Source organism: Peromyscus eremicus, chromosome 5 (genome assembly GCF_949786415.1).
Source record: "Peromyscus eremicus chromosome 5, PerEre_H2_v1, whole genome shotgun sequence".
Lineage (NCBI taxonomy): Eukaryota > Metazoa > Chordata > Mammalia > Rodentia > Cricetidae > Peromyscus > Peromyscus eremicus.
The window spans coordinates 101,247,821-101,270,288 of NC_081420.1; the positions used below are offsets into that span (position 1 = coordinate 101,247,821).

Consider the following 22,468-nt stretch of genomic DNA (forward strand, 5'->3'; position numbering starts at 1 on the left):
GTTTGTACCAACCAGCTGGGTGTGGTGGTGCATGTCTTTAATCCCAGTTTAGGCCAGCCAGGGCTACACAGAGAAACCTTGTCTCAAAAGACAAACAAAACAAACAAGCAAAAAGTCTGTACCAACCATAATTCTAAGAAACCTGATCATTTATTTAAGCTTCTTGACAGTTTTATGTTAACAAATATATTTTTTTTTCTGCAAGAAAGATGCTTGGTTGATGTTTTTGTTCTTTTTGCTCCTATTATTATCACTGGTATTATTTAGGGAAGTCTCATGCATCCTAGACTAGGCTTAAACTCACCGTGTAGCCAAGGATGACGTTGAAGTTCTGGACTTCCTGCTTCCCCGCCTGAGTTCTGGGTTTCCAGGTGTGTACTGGGGTTGGACCTGGGTTTCATACACTTGGCAGTCTTTCTACCCACTGAGCTATATCCCCAGCAGCCCCCTCTGGTATTTTTAAATTAGTGTTCTGTAAGAAAGAGCTGATTCTTTCCTGTCTTTACTTAGCTTATATCAGCATGAACTCATGGTTTTTATTTTATGGGTTATGATCTCTGACATTCTACTAATAATTTTGATGTTGGAATTATTCTACTCTTTGTTTTAATTATAATTTAATCAAGGAAACTAACAAAACATTGTTATTCGATATATAAACATCACACTATAGCTCAACATTCAGTGTTGGTCTCAGTGTACTGCAGCCACATTCCTTAGTTATGTTATATAAGGAAGGAGAGAACATGATCGATCATATCTTTGTCTTTTCTCCTCTTCCTGAACTTGGTTATTCCTCCAAATTGTTCAGAAAATCTCTAATGACAATAAAAGCCTGGCACTTACAAATATCAGTCCTTTTGTACAAATTTAAAAGTTGCTAAGTGATTGCAGACATGGAAACTTGGATGAAGTTCCTATTCCCAGTGGTGGCTTTCACTGGATGCTCAGGATGGAGTGTTTGCTGACCCCGTGAAGGCAGCTATTGTGCTGGGTTAATACCGTGTTTCCGTTCATAGTGTATCACTCAGTGTGCTGATCTAAAACAAACCATCCGGTTTATCCAGCTAGTCCAAGATACATCCACTTAGCAGCAAAGAAAGAGATGTATTTCCTTGCACTTAAATGGCTAGAATTTTTTTGTTTAATGGAGAACATTTTGTTATCACACAGAAACTCTAACTCAAAAAAGAAAAAAAAATTATATATATATTTAAGTGAATTAAATTAGGGGATGGGACTACAATGTAGCACATTTGATAGAGTGCTTGCCTAACAAGCATGAAGGCCTGGGTTTGATCCCCAGCACTGTAGAGCACACACCTGTAGTCCCAGTACTAGGGAGGTGAAGGTAGGAGGATCAGGAATCCAAAATCATCTTCTGACACACAGCAACTTCAAACCCTGCCTTGGCTTTGGAGATCCTTTACAAAAAAAGTTGGTGGTGGTTTTGTGTGTGTGTGTGTGTGTGTGTGTGTGTGTGTGTGTGTGTGTGTGTGGTCATTTTCCCAAATCCCAAAGTTTATAACTAGCAGAACTAGAATTCACATCTGTGTCTAAGTTCAAATCTTAGCTTCTGGGCTTGGGGGTGTATTTTAGTGGTAGAACAGTTGCCTAGCACATGCAAGACACTGGGTTATGGAATATTAAATTTCTGTTCACTACACTGCAATCCTTTGCAAGTTCTGCCTGTTATGCTGGGTCTGGTTCACACCTGTAGTCTCAGCACTTAGAAGTCTAAGGCCTGAGAGTTACTGAAAGGTCCAGTTTGGGCTGTAGTATGACACCTCATCTCTTAGGGAGGTGGGAGAGAAGGCAGGTTGCTGGTGGCACTCAAAAAGCTGAGGCAGGAGAAGGATCAATGCAAATTTGAGGCCAACCTAGCCTAAAAAATAAGATCTTAAACAAAAAGAAAGAAGGGGACTGCAGAGATGGCTCAGTGGTTAAGAACACTGGTTGTTCTTTCAGAGGCCCTGGGTTCAATTCCTAAGATGGCTCACAACCATAAATAAATCCAGTGCCAGAGGACATGGTGCCCTCTTTTGGTCTCTGTAGACACCAGGCATGTAAATGTGGTACAGACATACATGTTGACAAACACACACATAAAATAGAAATTAAAGAATACACTGTTGTTGTTTTTTTCAAGGTTTCTCTGTGCCTGCTTCCCACGTGCTGGGATTAAAGGTGTGTGCCACCAGAGCACAGCACATTGTATTTTTTTTTAAAGAAAATATTTAAGCTAGGTGGTGGTGGCACACGCCTTTAATCCCAGCAATCAGGAGGCAGAGGCAGGTGGATCTCTGAGTTCGAGGCCAGCCTAGTCTACAGAGTGAGTTTTACAACAGCCAGGGCTACACAGAGAAACCTTGTCTTGAAAAAATAAAACCAAGGCCATCTTTGGCAGAGTGTGTGCTAACACACAGGGTTTACTGGGCTCTGTCCTCAGCACCACGCAAAGCCAAATGTGGTGGCAAAGCCAGATGTGGTGCTGTAGTTCCATCAGGAGACACAGTATTATTCCAAGGCTTTTTGCATAATCTCTTTCTCATTGACTCTGTTTCAAAGAAGAGGGGAAAAAAATCTGCAGGATAGCTGTGGTGATTCCTAACATATCTGTACTATCATCACTTGGGAATCAAAGCCAAGAAGATCTCAAAATTGAGGTCAGCCTGGGCTACACAGTAAGACTTTGTAGAAAAATTTAAAAGAAAAAAATTTTAAAAATATTTTACATGATCAGAACTTTTCACAAAGTGTAGTATAACAGATCTATAATCCCCAATACTCAGAAGGCTGAGGCAGGAGGATGGCAAAATCAAGACAAGCATGGCTTGTATGCCACCCAAAAAATGGTAAATGAAAAAGAAACAATACGCAGCCGGGCATGGTGGCGCACGCCTTTAACCCCAGCACTCAGGAGGCAGAGGCAGGCAGATCTATGAGTTCGAGGCCAGCCTGGTCTACAGAGGGAGTTCCAGGACAGCCTCCAAAGCTACACAGAGAAACTCTGTCTCAAGATGGGGGTTGGGGGGCAGGGGTGGGACTGGGACATAAGAACGACGATGACACACAGGACATGACATTGTTTCATATGTAGCAGCACTTCTTTGTAGAGAAAGAAACAGGAAGAGCTTACTTAACTATAACTACCAAAAAAAGAAAAAGAAAGAAAGAAACCCAGGAAGGCCATAGAAAATAAGTATAAACTGATGTGGGTGTGGTGACCTATGCTTATGATCCCTGCACTTAACCTGCAGAGGCAGGAAGATCATTACAAGTTCAAGGGCAGCCTGGGACCTGTCAAAAAAAAAAAAAAAAAGCAAAACTCAGGCTGGAGGGATGGCTCAGAGGTTAAGAGCACTGACTACTCTTACTAAGGTCCTAAGTTCAATTCCCAACAACCACACAGTGGCTCACAACCATCTGTAATGAGATCTGGTGCATGCAGGCAGAACACTGTATACATAATAAAAAAATCTTTAAAAAAAAATCTCTATAGAAGAGGCCAGGAAGATTGAGCCTGCTGAGGAGGACAATAGATTTTGTGGTCCTCTTCTGCCTCTCCTCATCTCTTGAATAAAATGATTTGACGAGAGAGAGAGAGAGAGAGAGAGAGAGAGAGAGAGAGAGAGAGAGAAGAAGAAGAAGAAGAAGAAGAAGAAGAGGAGGAGGAGGAGGAGGAGGAGGAGGAGGAGGAGGAGGAGGAGGGAGGAGGAGGAGGAGGGGTAATAAATGAGTATGAATCAGTATGAAAGGAAAGCCATTTCCTGTTTATTTATGTAAGGTTTTAAATAATCACACTTATTGTGTGGCAGATTCCAAAGGCAGATTTACTAGTGGCTGTCTTAGTACAAAAACACCTAAAAATGTAAACCCAGGATGTTTAAAATAAACTCATGTATTTTGTTACAGTTTGAGGGAATTATTACAAAGAAAAAATTTAAAAATCCATTTAAGAAGTATTTACTTTATGGACAACCCACAGCTACTTGACAATATTAGATTAGTAGTTAAAAGTCTTCTACTAAGGAGAATTAATATTGTAAACCAAAGGCCCAATTATTTCAGTATAGCTGGTATGTGTATGTTTATATATATGTAAAGTTGTGAAAGCTGATACTTCTGTGCTAATGCAACAGACATCCCTATAGAATCCAACCGAGGAAAGAAAAAACTTCCTTTGGCTAATTTGCATAAACTCCTAAAAACAACAACAACAAAAAAAGCCTTGTTTTGTTTTTCCTTTGTCTCCTCTCCCCTCAAGGCAGGGTTTCTTTGTGTAACCTTGGGTGTCCCGGGACTCACTGTGTAGAGACCAAGCTGGCCTCGAACTCAGAGATCTGCCTGCTTCTGCTTCCAGAGTGCCAGGATTAAGGGCATGTGCCACCACTACCCCACCCTTGTTTTGTTTTCAGACAGTCTCACTATGTAGCTCTGGTTGGCCAGCAACTCACTATGTAGACCAAGCTGGGTTGGAACTCACAGAAATCTACCTACCTCTGTCACCCTGGTGGCACTGGTGTTTGCTACCATGCCTGGCTAAAAAGGCCATGATTTTAAAATCCTGAACTTGTAATTACTGAACACAAATTTCCTCTCTAACTTATTTCTGGTTATTGGACTTATTCCACCACAGCCCACAGATTTAAAAGAAAACCTAAATTCTTTGTCTTCCCAGTAGTAATTTGAGATCTTCAAAGAGAATAGTTGTGGGTTGAGGCTGGTGCACACCTTTAATCTCATCACTCAGGAGGCAGAGGCAGGTGGATCTCTGTGAGTTTGAGGACAGACTGGTCTACAGAGTGAGTTCCAGAACAGCCAAGACTACACAGAGAAACCCTGTATAAGTCACAGGTCTGGAGAGATGCTCTTGCAGAGGACCTGAGTTTGATTGCATGTATCTATATGGTGACTCACAATTGTCTATAATCTTAGTCCCAGGGGATTCAACAGGCATGCATGTGGTGCACATAGATACATGCAGGCAAATGGTTCTCATTGCCCTTGGGCAGAACAGCAGGAAGAGGACAGCTGGATCAGCAGCAGTGTCTACTCTATTTGTACCGTGAGTGTACCTTATTTGATTTATTTCCCTAATAAATTTTACCTGGTCCATTGTATCAGTATCTCACTTCAGAAAACTCTAACTATAGCTATCTAGTCTTCAACCCCATCAAAGATCCAAGGAGGATATAATATTACCTGAGTAAACAGGAAGTGCAGAGCAAGCAACTTCCAAAACTAAGAAACAACAGAGACATCTGGCTACTCAGAGAGTCACCCCAGAGTTCCTCTGCAATGTTGGGGCATCCATTTTCAGCCTACAGGCCTAAAAGAGCTGACAGACTTTTCTGTGAAACAGGAATTTTGAAGGACTGTCCTACCTTGTCTTGGCAAAGTTTGGCAGTTGCCTTCTTTTGTGTTCTGTTTGTCCAGTTTGGACAGCCTACTGTCAGCAGTCGAGGCAAGGGCAGGTTCTCTGTCTAGTGGCTAGCTTTGCCACAATTCTCCCACAACAGAGGACCAGGACACAGACACACTTAGAGGGAAGTCAGGTGAATACTGAGAAGGCCTTGGCAAGCCTCTCCAAGGAGAGAGACCTTGGGACAAGGCAGCCCTGTCCACACCTTGACCTTGAGTTGTCACACCCCCCACAAGAAGAGGAAGTAAAGTCCTAGTGTTTGAGATTCCCAATCTGTGATGCTTCCTCATGAGAGTCCAGCCACAATGACATGGAGAACAGGGGAACAGCACACTTTCAAGTCTTGTGGTTTTGATCTGGTGTTGAGGAAATGAAGCAATTAGAATTACCAAGGACTGTGGAAAACAAAAACAAAAATAACAAACAACATTCATATACATAAAGTAAAATAAAATCCAAAAACATTTTTTAGAAAAGATCTGTAAGTCAGGCTTTTTATTCAAGCCTATAATCACAACACTGGGGAAGAGGAGGCAGAGATCATCAGAAGCTCAAGGCTAGCCTGAGCAAGATCTTGTCTCAGAGGGAGGAGAGATTTGTGTGTGGTGAAATGAGGAGACTATTTGAGGGAAGGAAAGAAGGGAGCTAAAGGAGAGGGGATGGAAGAGGAGGGAAGACACAATAATAAAGGTACTATAAGACTCACTTTATATTTTAAAGATAACATGATTCATATTAAATACTGTCATTAATGTTTCCATGTTCTAAATATTGAAAAGCACTTCTGCCTCTTGAAACAAAGGGGGAAAAAAAACCCATGAATTTCCTGCCCCCCCTTTTTTGGTTTTTCAAGATAGGGTTTCTCTGTGTAATAGTCCCAGCTGTCCTGGAAATTGGCTTTGTAGACCAGGCTGGCCTCGAACTCACAGAAATCTACCTGCCTCCCATGTGCTGGGATTAAAGGCATGTACCACTACCACCGGATTAGAAGATATTCTTGTTTGTTTCTGTTGTTTTGTTTTTTAAGACAAGGTTTCTAGAGCTAGCGCTTTGGAGCCTGCCCCGGAACTCACTCTGTAGACCAGGCTGGCCTCAAACTCACAGAGATCTGCCTGCCTCTGCCTCCCGAGTGCTGGAATAAAAGGCCTGTGCCACCACTGCCTGGCTGAAGATAATATCCTTATTTGTTGAGATTCAGTGGGCATATAAATAGTACATCTATTGAAATAGTAAAGATTGTTTTTTCTTTTTTTGGTTTTATGAAACAGAGCCTTGAGCTAATGGCAATCCTTCCATTTCAGTCTCCCTGATGCTAGAATTACAGGTGTGCATCACTACTCTTCTTGGCTGCCAAGTTTTGTTTTTTTTTTTTTTTTTTTTTTTTTAGACAGAGCTTCTCTGTATAACAACAGCTCTAGCTGTCCTGGAACTCATTTTGTATACCAGGCTGGCCTTGAACTTACAAAGGTCTGCCTGCCTATGCCTCCTGAGTACTGGGATTAAAGGTGTGTGCTACCACTGCCCAGCTATGAAATGGTTCTTAAAAGTACATTGTGGAGTTGAAGTGGTAGTGGTAGTGAACTTGCCCAGCATGTGCAAGGCCCTGGTTCTCATGCCCAGTACTAAGAAGCGTATACTATGTGTAATAACACACACACACACACACACACACACACACACACACACACACACACACACCTTATGCTTAATAACTGTCCTCAGAATAGATAACTTACATAAGTTTAGAGCTAAAAGAAACCCTGGCGATAATTCACTCCAGCAAATTCATTCTTAAGGACATATAATCTATCCCAGCACTCAGATAAGGCCAGTGGCGCCTGTAATCCCAGCATTCGGGAAGCAGAAGCAGGCGGATCTCTGTGAGTTCCAGGCAAGCCTGGTCTACAGAGAGAGTTTCAGGTAAGACTGGTCTACAGAGAATTCCAGGCCAGGTTAGGCTACATAGTGAGCCTTTGTCTCAAAAGCAAAAACACACATACACACACACACACACACACAAAAACCAAACACACACACACACACACAAGTATAATCTAAGAAAACTGAAGCCCAAGAAATTAGAAAACCCTTGTCACTCTTCCTGCCCCTCTTCTTATCCTCTCCTCTCCTGCCTTTGTGCACACACAGCTCAGCCTCCAATTTTTTTTTAATTGTTTCCAATCTTTAAGATAGCATGCAGTTACCATATTACAGATTATTCAGCAGCCAATACCAATGAGTCAAGACTAAAAAATTTGCTTCTGGGGTCTTTATAACTAAAAACAGAAGTAGTCAAGTCTTATCTAAGATTAACATAATAATCTTACTAGTATGAGAGGAAGTGAGCACTTCATCTAATTCCTATTTTGGAATGTGAGAAAAAAAGCTAGATGTGATGACACTAATTTGTCACCCCAGCACTTTGGAGGTTAAGACAGAAGGATGACAAGTTAGGTTAGCCTGGGTTGTACAGGAGACTTTGTCTCAAAAATAAATAAATAAAATAAACAGCCAGCCAGGAATAGGGGCTCATGGCTATAATCTTATTACCCATGAAGTTGAAGCAAGAGGATTGCTGAATGTTTGATGGCAGGCAGCTTGGGCCAAAGTATGACACTGTGACCCAAAAAACCAACCAATTAATGAATTGGACAAAAAAAAAAAAAAGGCATGGCGAGTGGGGGAAGAGGGGCAGTCTGACTATAAGCCAGGCATGGTGCACCTGTAACCCTAGTACTTGCAAGACTAAAGCATGTAGATCAAGAGTTCAAGGCCAGCCTAGGCTATGTAGTAAGTTTGAGGTCACCTTGAAATACACAGAAACAACCTGTCTTGAAAAAGAAAAAAGAAAAGCTTGGAGATGACTCAGTGATTAGAGATGCTTATGCAGTACAGCAAGACTGAAAACCTGAGCTCAATCTCTGGAATCCAAGAAAAGTTGGAAGAAAAATACAGAACCACAAAGTTATGGTCTGAGCATCCACCACCACATCATATACATGCGCGCGCGCGCGCGCGCGCGCGCGCACACACACACACAATAATAATAATAATAATAATAATAATAATAATAATAATAATAAAGAAAAAAGGAGCCTGTGAGGTAGCTTAGCAGATAAGGGTGCTTTGGTGCCAAGGGTGACAACCTGAGTTCAATGTCCAGAACACATGATGGAGAGAATCAACCAGCCAACTGTCCTCTGATCTCATACATACAGTGTGACACATGCATGTCTGCACTTACACACACATATAACAAATAAATGAACATTTAAAGAAAGAATGAGGGCCGGGCGGTGGTGGTGCACGACTTAAATCCCAGCACTCGGAAGGCAGAGCCAGGCGGATCTCTATGAGTTCAAGGCCAGCCTGGTCTACAGAGGGAGATCCAGGACACCAAAACTACACAGAGAAACCCTGTCTCGAAAAAACAAACAAACAAAAAAAAAAAGAATGAGGATCAAACAGTGACCATGTATCTAGGATAATGATCTGACAGAGGCTATATTTTTGTTGAGATTTGCCATGTGTGTGTAGTCCAGTCCTGCCTCAATCTCTCACATGCTACCACCAGGCCTGTCAAAAAACTAACTCTTTAAACCATTACTACTAACAGAAACCCCTTTAGCCAGAGATTTCATCCTATGGAAATTCATCTTTTGAACATCAGACATAAGACTTAAAATCAGGCTCAATATTCATCAGGTTGTCCACTACAAAAGCAGCAAATGGCTTATGAGTCACGAAAAGCAGCACAGAGGAGCCTGAACAGTCACTGGCACCTTTTCCTTGTCACAGACATCATGGCAATGATGCAGGGAGAGAAGCTAGGAAAGCGGCATGGAAGCCCCTGCCAAGCTACTTCCTGAAAGGTTATCACTTTATGGAAGATTATGCATCCCACGTGTCCATCCTATCTCTTTGGGTTTCAATTTTTTTCTGTGTGTAAATTTATGATAGCTATCTTTTTTTAAAAGATTTATTTATTTATTATGTATACAGAAGAGGGTACCTCATTACAGATATTTGTGAGCTACCATGTGGGTGCTGGGAATTGAACTCAGGACATCTGGAAGAGCAGTCAGTGCTCTTAACCTCTGAGCTATCCTTCCAGCCCGATAGCTATCTTAAAATAGTCGTTACAAGGATTAAATAAATTAATGTATGGAGAGGGATTTTAGAAGCCATACAGATGTGGGGTATATTACTTTTTCCCAATGCTGCAAACTTGACATTTTTACATACTTCAGAAGTTAGTACAGTGCATAGCAAAGAGCATGTGTTCAGATAGTGTTTGTTGTATGAATTTGTGCACAAATAATTAGGAACTCCTCGCAAGAAGTATTGTCTGGGACTGAAGGGTTAAGAGACCCAAGTTCAGTTCCCAGCATTCATAAGGTGGCTCACAAATGCCTATAACTCCCGCTCCAGAGGATTCAATACCCTCTTCTGGTTTCTGTGGGGACCCCCACTCACAGGCACCCCCCCCCCACATATACATAATTAAAAATAAATCTTTAACTGGCTGCTCTTCCACAGGACCAGGTTTTGAATCCCAGCACCCACATGGCAGCTCAAAACTTTCTTTAGCCCCAGTTCCAGGGAATCTAAGGCACTTTTCTAGCCTCAATGGGCACTTACATGCAGGCAAAACACCCAAACATATAAAATTAAAATAAAAAAAAATCTTACATGTCTATCTTGGTCATGGAAAGACAATATAACCTAAGCAGAAAAGACAGAAATGAACGAGCCTACCTAGACTTACAGCACAAAGGCAGAGAGAGAGAGAGAGAGAGAGAGACAGAGACAGAGACAGAGACAGAGACACACACACAGGCAAGGAGGAAGTAACAAGTCACAGAAACCTAGCAGCTAGGAAAGTCTAGATGTAGGTTCAAAGTCAAAAGACGTCATCTGCTGAGTCACCAGTTGAAGTGTTATTAGATATCATGAAAGATAGCCTTGCCTGTTATGGGTCTTTCATCTTTAAGGAGATACAAGCATAAAAAATAATGAAGTATTCCCCCAAACATCAAAAAGCAGTTCCCTCAGAGCAAAGTTTCAAGTCACCTCTAACAACACAGACTTCATCAACTTTAGAAGATAACAGACAGCTGGGTTTGTTGGAGCATGCCTTTAATCTCAGCACTCGGGAGGCAGGGGCAAACCAGGAATACATAGCTGACCCTGTCTCAAAAGAAAACAAAACAAGCTCTTGCTAGTGTCCTCATTAGAGGGACATAGTCTTTAAACCCTGTGGGGCAACCCCTGACGCACCGCCGTGATGCCCGGGAATACAAGTCAACCTGGAAGTCCAACTACTTCCTTAAGATCCCCAACTTTTGGATGATTACCCAAAGTGCTTCATTGTGGGAGCAGACAATGTGGGCTCCAAGCAGATGCAGCAGATCCGCATGTCCCTGCGAGGGAAGGCTGTGGTACTGATGGGCAAGCACACCATGATGCACAAGGCCATCCGGGGGCACCTGGAGAACAACCCAGCTCTGGAGAAACTGTTGCCTCATATCCGGGGTAATGTGGGCTTTGTGTTCACCAAGGAGGACCTCACTGAGATTAGGGACATGCTGCTGGCCAATAAGGTGCCGGCTGCTGCCCGTGCTGGTGCCATCGGCCTGTGTGAGGTCATTGTGCCAGCCCAGAACACTGGTCTGGGGCCCAAGAAGACCTCCTTCCAGGCTTTAGGCATCACCAGGGCACATTCTGAGTAATGTGCAGCTGATAAAAACTGAAGACAAAGTAGGCGCCAGTGAAGCCATACTGTTGAACATGCTGAACATCTCCCCCTTCTCCTTTGGGCTGATCATCCAGCAGGTGTTTGACAATGGCAGCATTTACAACCCAGAAGTGCTTGACACCACAGAGCAGACTCTGCATTCCCGCTTCCTAGAGGGCGTCCGAAATGTTACCAGTGTTTGTCTGCAGATTGGTTACCACACCACACAGCCTTGCTGAAGGGATACAGGTGTAAGATATGCTAAAGACTGCTGCCCAGTAGCAAAATGAAGAGTTTTCCATACATTCTAAAAACACCTGCAGTTTAGCTCTATTCCATAAATTCAAGTAAAACCAACCAAACACAGAAGCCACACAGGAAATCTTTTTCAGTCCAGCATTATTTTTTGCTTGTTTTTTTTTTTTTTAAATCTCAAGATTATGTTGAATAGTAACAGAAAATGATTAAACAGCTTTATAGGTTTAAAGAGGGTTATAGGTTGGATGTCTTTTTTGAGACAGGGTCTCTCTTTAGCCCTAGCTGTCCTAGAACTTGCTTGTAAACCAGGCTGGCCTCGAACTCACAGAGATATGCCTGCTTCTGCCTCCCAAGTGCTGGGATTAAAAGAGTGTACACCACTGACCAGCTATAACATTTCTTTATTTTATTGCATTTAAGTAATTTTATCCCTTTTTAGTGTAAAAGGAACTAAGCATTCAGTAACCGTAATACTGCAGCAGTAATAACATAAAAGATGAAAGGGCTTTGTGAGCTTACCTAAACAATCACTGTGAATGAACAGTAGGAAAATACAGGATGTTCTCCTATAGCTACCCCCATGACCAAGGAGCACGTACTGCAAATACATCCAGAAGAGTGGACTAATAATATACTCCCTTATCACCGTGCCTTGTCTTGTCACACATTGCTTATTTTGTTCTTCAAAGTTGCACGTATTCCTACTTACGTGACTATCTTAGCATCAACAACATTTGGAATGAATACTTATCACAGCTAGCACAGTAAACAGTATAGGTTCGTGGGCCATGCTGTCTGCATTTCCTTCTTGGGTAGATTCAATGCCTTAAGTTACTTATGGGGGAAATAAGAATATCTCTTTCCAAGTCAGAAGCATCCGCTGTAAAGCAGTTGGAACATGGCCTAGCAAGCTCTCTATGCTTAGTGAATGTTAGCTATTTTAATCACCACCCATCTTCTGAAGAATAGTAGTATTCTGAAATATGATAGATATTTTGGGTCTAAGAAATAAAACTAAGTTTAAAGAGCATCTCTGGAGGTTTCATCTTAAATAAATTAGATCCTTTGTAGCAAAGCAACACAAAACTAGACTCCTAGTCAATGTAGTCCTCCTCATTCTGGTAAGCATATTCTTAACTTCCTTAGAGACTTCTTAGGTCTTTTCTCCTCTTTCATTTAGTGATTCTCCATCCAAAGATATGTGAAAAAACAAAAAACAAAAACAGAGCTTGTAAATCTACAAACTTGTCAAATAGTTTAATCTCTTTAAGAGTACTCCTATTTACACTGTCCCCTGGCTTTACTTTAGTTGTATAGAAAATAAACCAGGGCTGGAGAGATGGCTCAGTGGTTAAGAGCACTGGCTGGACTTCCAGAGGACTCAGGTTCAATTCCCAGCATCCACACAGCAGCTGACACCTGTCTGTATCCAGTTCCAGGAGATCTGGTGCCTCTTCTACTCCACAGGATCCTGCCCATATATGGGGTACAGAAGCGCTCTTGTTCTTTTTCTCTCTCTCTCTCTCTCTCTCTCTCTCTCTCTCTCTCTCTCTCTCTCTCTCTCTCACACACACACACACACACACACACACACACACACACACACACACACACACACAGGTTCATATAAAGATTTCTCTATGCAGCCTTTGCTGGCCTGGAACTCACTCTGTAGACCAGGCTGGTCTCGAACTCACAGAGATCTGCCTGCCTCTGCCTCCCAAGTGCTGGGATTGGCAATAAATACTTTAAAAATCTCTAGAATCTCTTTAGACTTGTCATAGTATTTCGATTTCCAAGAAAGATTTCGAACTGTCCTCAGCTCTGCTAGGGAACAACATGCTCAATCTACTGTGTAACACTGTAGGATCTTTTTACAGACACTCCACAAAGATGAGATTTCCTCTCAGAACATGTTAAAACTGGGCATAGCTGAATCTGCTTCCCTATTCACTGGTTTACATGACACAATAACTTAAACAACAGAAACAGAGACAGTTTAAGAAAGGTTTGGATGTAGCTCAGTAGTAAAGTGTTTACTTAACATGTAGAATTGCCCTAGGTTTATCCCCAGCAACACATACACACACACACACACACACACACACACACACACACACACACACACACCCCAAAACAAAAAATGCAATGCAGCCAACTCTACATGTGGCATGTGCTTGTAACCTAAGGAAAGAGGATCTTCAGTTCAAGGCTGACCTGGGCTACACAGTTAAGACCTGTGTCAAACCAAAACCAAAACCAAACAACAACAAAAAATAGGGCTGGTGAGGGGGCTGAGGAAGGAAGGACACCACCAAGCTTGGGGACCTAAGTTCAATCTCCAGCACTCATATAGTACAAGTAGAGAACCAAGTTGTCCTCTGACATCCATATAGTCACTCATGTACACTCAGGTAAATAAATATAGTAACAAAAGAATAAACAAACCCCAATCAAACAAAAGAAACAACCAAGAAACTAAGTAAGGCATGGTGGCACACACCTGTAACCCCAGTACTCATGATTCTGAGGCAGGAGGATTGCTACAAGTTTAAGGATAATAGGGACTAGGTAGTAAGATTCTGTATACTGCCCCAAAAAAGCTGGGGGTAGAAAAAAAGACTACTACCATCATAATAAAAATGCTAAAAAGTAATAAATAACCAGTCACCATGATTATATTATGGAAATCTATAAACTTGTCAAATAGTTTAATCTCTTAAGAGTACTCCTATTTACACTCATTCATTTTTACTCACACTGTACTGTTGGTTTTATGTCAACTTAACACAAGCTAGAGTCATCAGAGAGGAGAGAGCCTCAACTGAGAAAATGCCTTCATAACATCTGGCTGTAGCTGGGTGGTGGTGGCGCAGACCTTTAACCCCAGCACTTGAGAGGCAGAGGCAGGCGAATTCCTGACAGTTCAAGGCCAGCCTGGTCTATGGAATGAGTTTTAGGACAGCCGGGACACACAGGGAAACCCCGTCTTAACAACCACCAACCCCACCCCACCTACCAAAAAATCTGGCTGTGGGCAAGGCTGAAGAGCGTTTTATCAATTAGTGATTTTTGGGGAGGGTCCAGCCTACTGTGAATGGTGCCATCCCTGGGCTGCTGGTCCTGTGTCCTTTAAGAAAAAAGGCTGAGCAGCAAGCCATGGGGAACAAGCCAGTAAGCAGCACTCCTCCATGGTCTCTGCATCAGCTCCTGCCTCCAAGTACCTCTTTTGATGATGAACTATGATGTGGAAGTATAAGGCAAATAAAACCTTTTCTTACCAAATTGCTTTGGTCCTGGAGTTTCATCACAGCCATAGTAACCCTAACAAAGACATAGGGTTTTGTTTTAGTTTTTTGTTTGAGATAAGACTTCTAGCCCAGGCTGACCTTAAAGTCCCTATGTACACTTAAGTACCTAAGGGTGACCTTGAATTTCCACACATCTCCCCAGTGCTGGGATACCAGTTATCTGACACCACATCCACTTTCTGAGATAGTAGGGATTGAATCCATGAGTTCAGTGTATGCTAGGGGCAAGCACACTATCAACTGAGCTACATTCCCAGCAGCAAACACCTAACAAGCACTGAGATGAAGGCCAGCCTGGAATACATGAAACCCTGTCTCCAGTGAGGCGGCTCAGTGGGTAGAAGTGCTTGCTGCCAAGCCTAATCACCTGAGTTTGATCCCTAGAACCTTCATGTGTTTGGGAAAGAACCAGCTCCCTGAAGTTGTCTTCTGATTTCCATATGTACGTCATGGGTGCAAACACACTCACAAGCGCTAATATACAAATGTTATTGTAAAAGTTGAATCCCTCCCTGAAAAAAAAAAAAAAGGAGGCACTTAGTTCTCTAGCACCCCCTTTTAACGAAACTAACAAATACCTGAGCAAAGCATCACCCTAAGGATAGGTAGAAATTTGTATTTGTGTTTCTTACAGTCCACATGTTTATTACCTAGTAAAGCAGACAAGGCTTTCTAAAATATTTTTTTCTTCAGGGCTGGAGAGATGGGCTCAGCTGCTAATAGTACTGACTGCTCTTCTATAGGACCCAGGTTCAATTCCCAGCATTCATATGCTAGGCTCACAACCACCTGTAACTCATGCATGTGGTGCACAGACATATGCAGGCAAAACAACAATATCCATAGAATAATTAAATTTTTTCTTTTCAAGATTTATTTTATGTGTATGAGTACTCTATCTGCACATATGACTTTATGCTAGAAGAGGGCATCAGATCCTACTATAGATGGCTGTGAGCCACTATGTGGTTGCTGGGAATTAAACTCAGGACCTCTGGAAGAGCAGCCAGTGCTCTTAACTGCTGAGCTATCTCTCCAGCCCCCTTTTCTTTATTAAACATTTTTTCTTTCTTAATTTCATGCCTGTAGCAAATGAATTCTCTCTAGACCTCTTTTCTAGCAGAGTGAGTAAACTGTGGCACACTCGTACGGAATGCAACAACGAGAATGAGTCAGCCACAAGTTTAAAGGGCAACTGCCTGGCCATCAGGGACAAAGGAAAGAAGCCAAACAGAGCACATACCATAGCTTCCCGCTTCATGTGAAGATCGAGAGACAGCAAAATTAGTCTATGGTACTGGAAGCAGGACAGTGGATACCCTGGATGGCAAGCAAAGAGTCTGAAAAGGGCCTGAGTTCTATCTTGTTTTTACATTAATCAATCCCTTTCTCCTCTTCTCAGGGTTGGGGATTGAACCAACGGCCTCACACATGTTGTTCCATTCCATCCCCTTTAAAATGTATCTAAGCTGATTATACAAGGATATTGTGAAATTCACCCAGGGGTACATATGTAATTTGTATACTTTATGATATATAACTTAAAAAACTAAACAGTACATTAAGATACAAACTAATGGCTGGGAATACAGCTCAGTTGGTAGGGTGTTTGTGTAGCATGCACAAGGGCCTAGTTTCCACCCTCAGTACTGCATAAAAACAACATGGCGGTGCATGCCTGTTAATGCAAGTACTTTATTAAGAATTTGACTAAAGCGGTGGTGGCACACACTTTTAATCCCAGCACTCAGGAAACAGAAGCAGCTGATTCTCATAGTTCAAGGCCAGAGAGTGTATGTATCCACACACACACAAATTCTTAGAAATTTAAAGCATAGTTTTTTTTAAGTAAAATTTCATTTTACCTAGGTTTTTTTTTGTTTTTGTTTTTTGAGACAGGGTTTCTCTGTGTAGCTTTGTGCCTTTCCTGGAACTCACTTTGTAGACCAGGCTGGCCTCAAACTCACAGAGATCCACCTGCCTCTGCCTCCCGAGTGCTGGGATTAAAGGCTTGCGCCACCACCGCCAGGCTATGGTTCTATGTTGACCAATTTTATGTGTATATTTCTTTTGTGGGTCTTGTTCAGGCTATCTTGGAATTCACGATTCAGACCTGCAGGGACTCAAACTTGATCTTGCTGCCTCAGCTTCCAAATGCTAGGATTACAGGCATGTACCACCTTATCTATCTCAATTTATTACTTATTTATTTAGAGGCAAGGTCTTTAACTTGTTGTGTAGTTGAAATGACCCCAAGCTTCAGATTACTGCCTCCACCTCCCAGTTGATGAGATGATAGGAATGGCTAGCATGTCTAGTTTTTATTCTCATCCTTTCTTCTTTTTTTAATAATTTAACTTTATTTTATGTACATTGGTGTGAAATCCCCTGGAACTGGAGTTAGACAGTTGTGAGATGCCATGTGGGTGCTGGAAATTGAACCCACGTCCTCTGGAAGAACAACAACCAGTGCTCTTAACCACTGCGCCATCTCTCCAGCCCCTTCTCATCACTTCTTTTTTTTTTTTGGTTTTTCGAGACAGGGTTTCTCTGTGTAGCTTTGCGCCTCTCCTGGAACTCACTTGGTAGCCCAGGCTGGCCTCGAACTCACAGAGATCCGCCTGGCTCTGCCTCCCGAGTGCTGGGATTAAAGGCATGTGCCACCACCGCCCGGCTCTCATCACTTCTTAACAAGCACAGTTGAGAGCAGAGTGTTGTGATGCATACCTATAATTCCAGCACTCTGAAAACTAAATCAGGAAGACCACTTTGAGTTCAATGCCAGTCTGAGCTACAGAGGTCCAGTCTCAAAAAACAAAATAAAAAATAAAGCTTAGTTGTGTATAGAAAGATTTTACAGTGTATAATGCGTTGTGTTTAGCAACACATGGGTTGCATTAAACCATTTTTAGGAAGCATCCTTAGAAAGTTTAGTTTTGTTTTAGTGAAAGTTACATTTCAGTTTTCCCTCCTTCAAATCCATCTCATGTTACTAGGTTTTAACATTCTTTGTTTGGGTCAGTAGGGGCCATACATGTGAAATGTGTTGTTTCAGATGCAGGGAAGAGGAAATGGAAAGACTATTATACAAATAAAAGGCTGTGATATCATACTCCCCAAACAGGATGCCAGAAGGCACATCCAAGGATCAGTGGACATGACAGGGAAGGGAAAAACGATGAAAGAGGAGATCCTTTCCCTGTGTTAGAAGGGGCCAGAAGACATATCTGTCAAATAAGAATTCTAATAAAATGGTCTCTGGACAGGGTGGAACTGAGGGTGGACTGTGAAGAAAGTATTTGATTTTCTTCCCTTGAACTCTAGGGCATTCAACTGTTCCTGCACAGGAAGATTCCTTTTTACTAAAGTCTTCATTGTATCCCTAGCCAACTGAAAACTAAATTCACTGAAACAAAGCAAGATCATCAGTATAGAATAACAAGACCTGGGTAGGCAGTACTGACACAGGAGTGGGGCCAGCCTGGGCCACAGGATACATGAGACCCTAATTTGAAATGATAAAAACAGTACGAATTTGATCTCCTGTGAAACAGTCACTCCCACCACTGGAACAAACAAGCTCCACTTAAAATACATACAAAGATACAGGATGCCAAGAAATAACGTGGTCAACTGAAGAGTGGAAAACACTTGTCTGGCCACAGAACACTTAACTGAGATGGATTACTAGAGGGCCAATGTTGCAAAGCTCCATATGTTGGCAGGTCACTTGAAAAACCTTCCTCCAACCTGAGACTATTCTCACATGTTTCAGGTTTCCCCAAACTTATATCTGAAGACGTTTCTTTAGGCTGATGGCCTATGTTGAGATCCTTTATTTCCACAAAATGAGATTACTGAGTTGGCATCACAAAGATGATTGGTGTCTTAGATTTTTGGCCCATTCTAGACAAGGCCTAAGGTGCTGATTTGTAGAGGGGACAGTGGCAAAATCTGATGTTGGAACTACTATCTCAGCATGTTTTTCTGTTTGACAAGAAATGAAGTTCCATATATGGAAGACCTGATGATATACAACCTAGTGAATCTGGTGTCTGATTCCTGGTGAAACCCTGTAATGACAGCTGAGTAGCAATGCTTCCTCATATTTCAAAGCAAAGTCTCTTGCTTATAAGAATATTAAGAATATAATAATAAGAAAATCTTTGTGTTTGACGCCAGCTTGGTCTACACAGTGAGTTCCAGGACAGCCAAAAATACTTTATGAGACTCCATTTTAAAAAAACAAAAAAAAAATTAAGGAGAGAATAAATCACAGATTCTTACTGTAATTTTAAAAGGGAGTAGGAGTGACTAGTTACACAGTTTTAAATGAGAAAGGGCAAAAATCCAAGTTAATATTAATTCTAGACACTGCAACCGAGTATAACACTAATAACCTGTATTTGAGGACAGCCATCATAACATAATACCTTGCCTTTTAAGCTCAGAAAAGGCAGGTGTCCTACTTTGTTTTCTGTTGCTGTGACCAAAAGCAACTTGAGAGAGGAAAAGGCTTCTACTTTCATACAACAGTGAAGCATCCAGGGAAGCCAGGGCAGGGACTCAAGGCAAGAACTTGAAACAGAAACCACAGAAAAATGCTGCTTTCAGGCTTGTTGAGCTACTTTTCTTATATAGCCCAGGCCTCCAGTCTAGAGATTTGCACTGCCACAGTGGGTTAGACCCTTCTCCATAAACTAACAACGGAAAAAAAATGTCCAGAAATGACCAGAAGTCAATCTGATGGAGGAAATTTCTCATTTGAGGTTCCCTCTTTCCAGGTGACTCTAGTTTGTGTTAGGTTGATAAGAACTAACCAGCACAGTAGGAATGTATGTTCAAAATACTACAGAGAGAGCAGAGTTACTCCTACTTGGATACAGCAGTTGGGAAGGATTAGATAAATAAATGAAGCTATAGAGAACGGGACTTAAGTATCAGGTACACATCAGAGTTTGGAATCATGGCCCTATGTCACTACATTGACATGCTCCCACATCAGTTAACATCACTTTTTCCAGACAGGGACTGATATTCTAAATCTACTTTCCATCTGGGAAGGAGTGTAAAAGGGGAAGGAAATTTGCATTTTTAAATATCTACATGGCAGGAGTTTTGTGTACTCTGCTACCCTTCATGGTTAGTTGATGGTTCGTGGTTAGTGAACTGACACTTAAACTGTTGTTTTCTTCCCGACACAGACTCGTGCATTACTTCCTCATAGCCTGTGTGTGTCACTCATCTTCCACCCAGAACCACAGGCGAAGAGAAGCCCAAGGGAAAATACTTTAGGAAAATTATCTGTAGAACTGCTCAATTTTATATAAACGGTGAAGACTACGCATACATGTTTTAGTCAAATTCAAGATCATTACTTTCCAGGTAAGTCCAAAATATTGTTCAAACTTTTCCTTCTGACAACAAGAATAATTTCTCAGGTGTTTTTGGTTTTCTTCTGTTTGCTCAGGTTTTTGAAGTTCATTGTTTTTGGCAGTAAGTACAATGTGAATGGATTAACATTCCTTTCAGTTTTTACTCTACCTAAACCTGGATAATACCCAGTGATTTAGCAATACTTCCCTTCCCCACCCCAAACTGAAAAATGCATTCCTTTCATAAAGAATTGTAGTGTTTTTCTTTTTTCAAATTGCTGAAATTAATACTTTAGGGCAAGAAAGATGACTCAGGGGTTAATAGGGCTTGCTGCTCATGCAGAGGATCTGAGTCTGGTTCCCAGCAACCAGGCTGGGTAGCTCACAATACTCTAGCTCCAAGGGGATCTGGTACCTCAGGCCTTTAGGAAAAGAGAACTCACGCATGTACATACACACATGCACACACAACATTAGAAACAATAACAAAACTCACAAATTAATACTTTACTAAAGACTATTTAAAGGATTTTCATGTATTACACTACAGGAGCTTGAACCTAGTGGCTGGCACATCCTAGATAAAACTTTTACCACTCAGCTATATTCCCAGTCCTCTTTACTCTGACCCAGTCTCATTAAGTTTCCCAGGCTTGCCTTGAACTTACTCTGTAGCCTAGGTGGGCCTTAAAAACTGTGATCCTCACTCAGCCTTTAATCCCAGCATCTGAGAGGCAGAGGCAGGCAGATTTCTGTGAGTTTGAGACCAGCCTGGTCTACAGAGAAAGTTCCAGAACAGCCAGGACAGTTACAGAGAAACCCTGTCTCCAAAAACAACAACAACAACAGAAACCCAACCCAACAAACTTGTGATCCTCCTTCTTCAGCATTCTGAGTCACAGGAACTACAACTAAATGGTCCAGCTCCCTAACTCTCATTTTACCACTTAGTCCCTCGATGGAACCATATCCCCATCACAGTGAGTGATTCTGTCTTAAGATCTACACTTCAGAATTTTATAAACTAGAGGCCGGAGAGGTGGCTCAGATGTCAAGAGTACTAGTCACTCTTGCGGAGGACCTGAGGGTTGGGCTCACTTGTCAGGATCCACATGGCAGCTTACAATCATCTATATAACTCTAGTTGAGGGAGGCTTTGGCTGGGATGTAAAATAAATAGATGAATAAAAAAGGGGGGGCTGGAGAGATGGCTCGGTGATTAAGGGCACTGGCTGCTCTTCCAAAGGACCCAGGTTCAATTCCCAGCATCCAGATGACAGCTCACAACTGTCTGTAACTCCAGTGCCAGGGGATCTGACACCTTCACACCAATGCACATACATTCAATCTCAGCACTCAGGAGGCAGAGGCAGGTGAATCTCTGAGTTCAAGACCAGCCTGGTTTACAGATGAGTTCCAGGACAGCCAGGGCTACATAAAAAAATCCTGTTTTGAAAAACAAAAAAACTACAACAAAAAAGTCATACTTTCACCAGGCATGGCATTCTCTCCTTCAACTCCAACACTCAGGAGGCAGAAGTAGGTAGATCTCTGAAGTACCAGGCCAGCCAGGGTTAAAAACAAATGGGCTGGAGAGATTAATTCAGCAGTTAAGAACATTTACTGTTATTGTAGAGGATCAGGGTTCAGTTCTCAGAATCCATATGGTGGCTACAAGTCTGTAACTCCAGTTTCAGGGCATCTGATACCTTCCTGACCTCCTCAGGCATCAGGCATGCACATGGTGCATACCTTATGTTTTCTAACATTAAAATAACATACTGACTTCCACATGTACAAACATATCGAACGTGCTCTCAAACACAATAACAACACTTTTACTTTTTTTATGGCACTTGTTAGTTTCTCCATCCAAACTTGTCCACCACAGAGGCAGTCTATTACAATGGTTAAATCTGATGAAACTAGTGAATCTTGTCTCTATCACCTACAAGTGATATAACCTTAGACAAGTAGTTTAAGATTTCAGTACTCAATTTCTTCATATTTAAAGTGCATGAAGCTAGGAATGGTGGTGCCATGTGCCTTTTAATCTTAACTATTTGGAATCTAAGGCAGGAGGGAGTTTGGGACCAGCCTGGGCAACACTGTGAGACTCTATTTCTTTCTTTTTAAAAAAAAAAAAAAAAAACATTTATTATGTATACAGAGTTCTGCCTGCATGTATGCTTGCATGTCAGAAGGCACCAAATCTCATTACAGATGGTTGTGAGCCAACATGTGGCTGTTGGGAATTGAACTCAGGACCTCTGGAAAAGAAGTCAGTGCTCTTAAACTCTGAGCCATCTCTCCAGCCCGAGACTCCATTTCAAATAAATAGATAAATAGATAAATAATTAAG

The 22,468-nt window shown here is 41.8% G+C and overlaps 1 protein-coding gene and 1 pseudogene across 1 annotated transcript in view; one reads left to right on the top strand and one right to left on the bottom strand.

Annotated features, from left to right (window-relative positions):
• Sntb2 (syntrophin beta 2) overlaps window positions 1–22,468 on the bottom strand; it is an 83,273-nt gene that overhangs the window by 43,915 nt on the left and 16,890 nt on the right. The window lies entirely within an intron of this gene.
• On the top strand, window positions 10,055–11,401 carry LOC131910364 (large ribosomal subunit protein uL10-like; annotated as a pseudogene).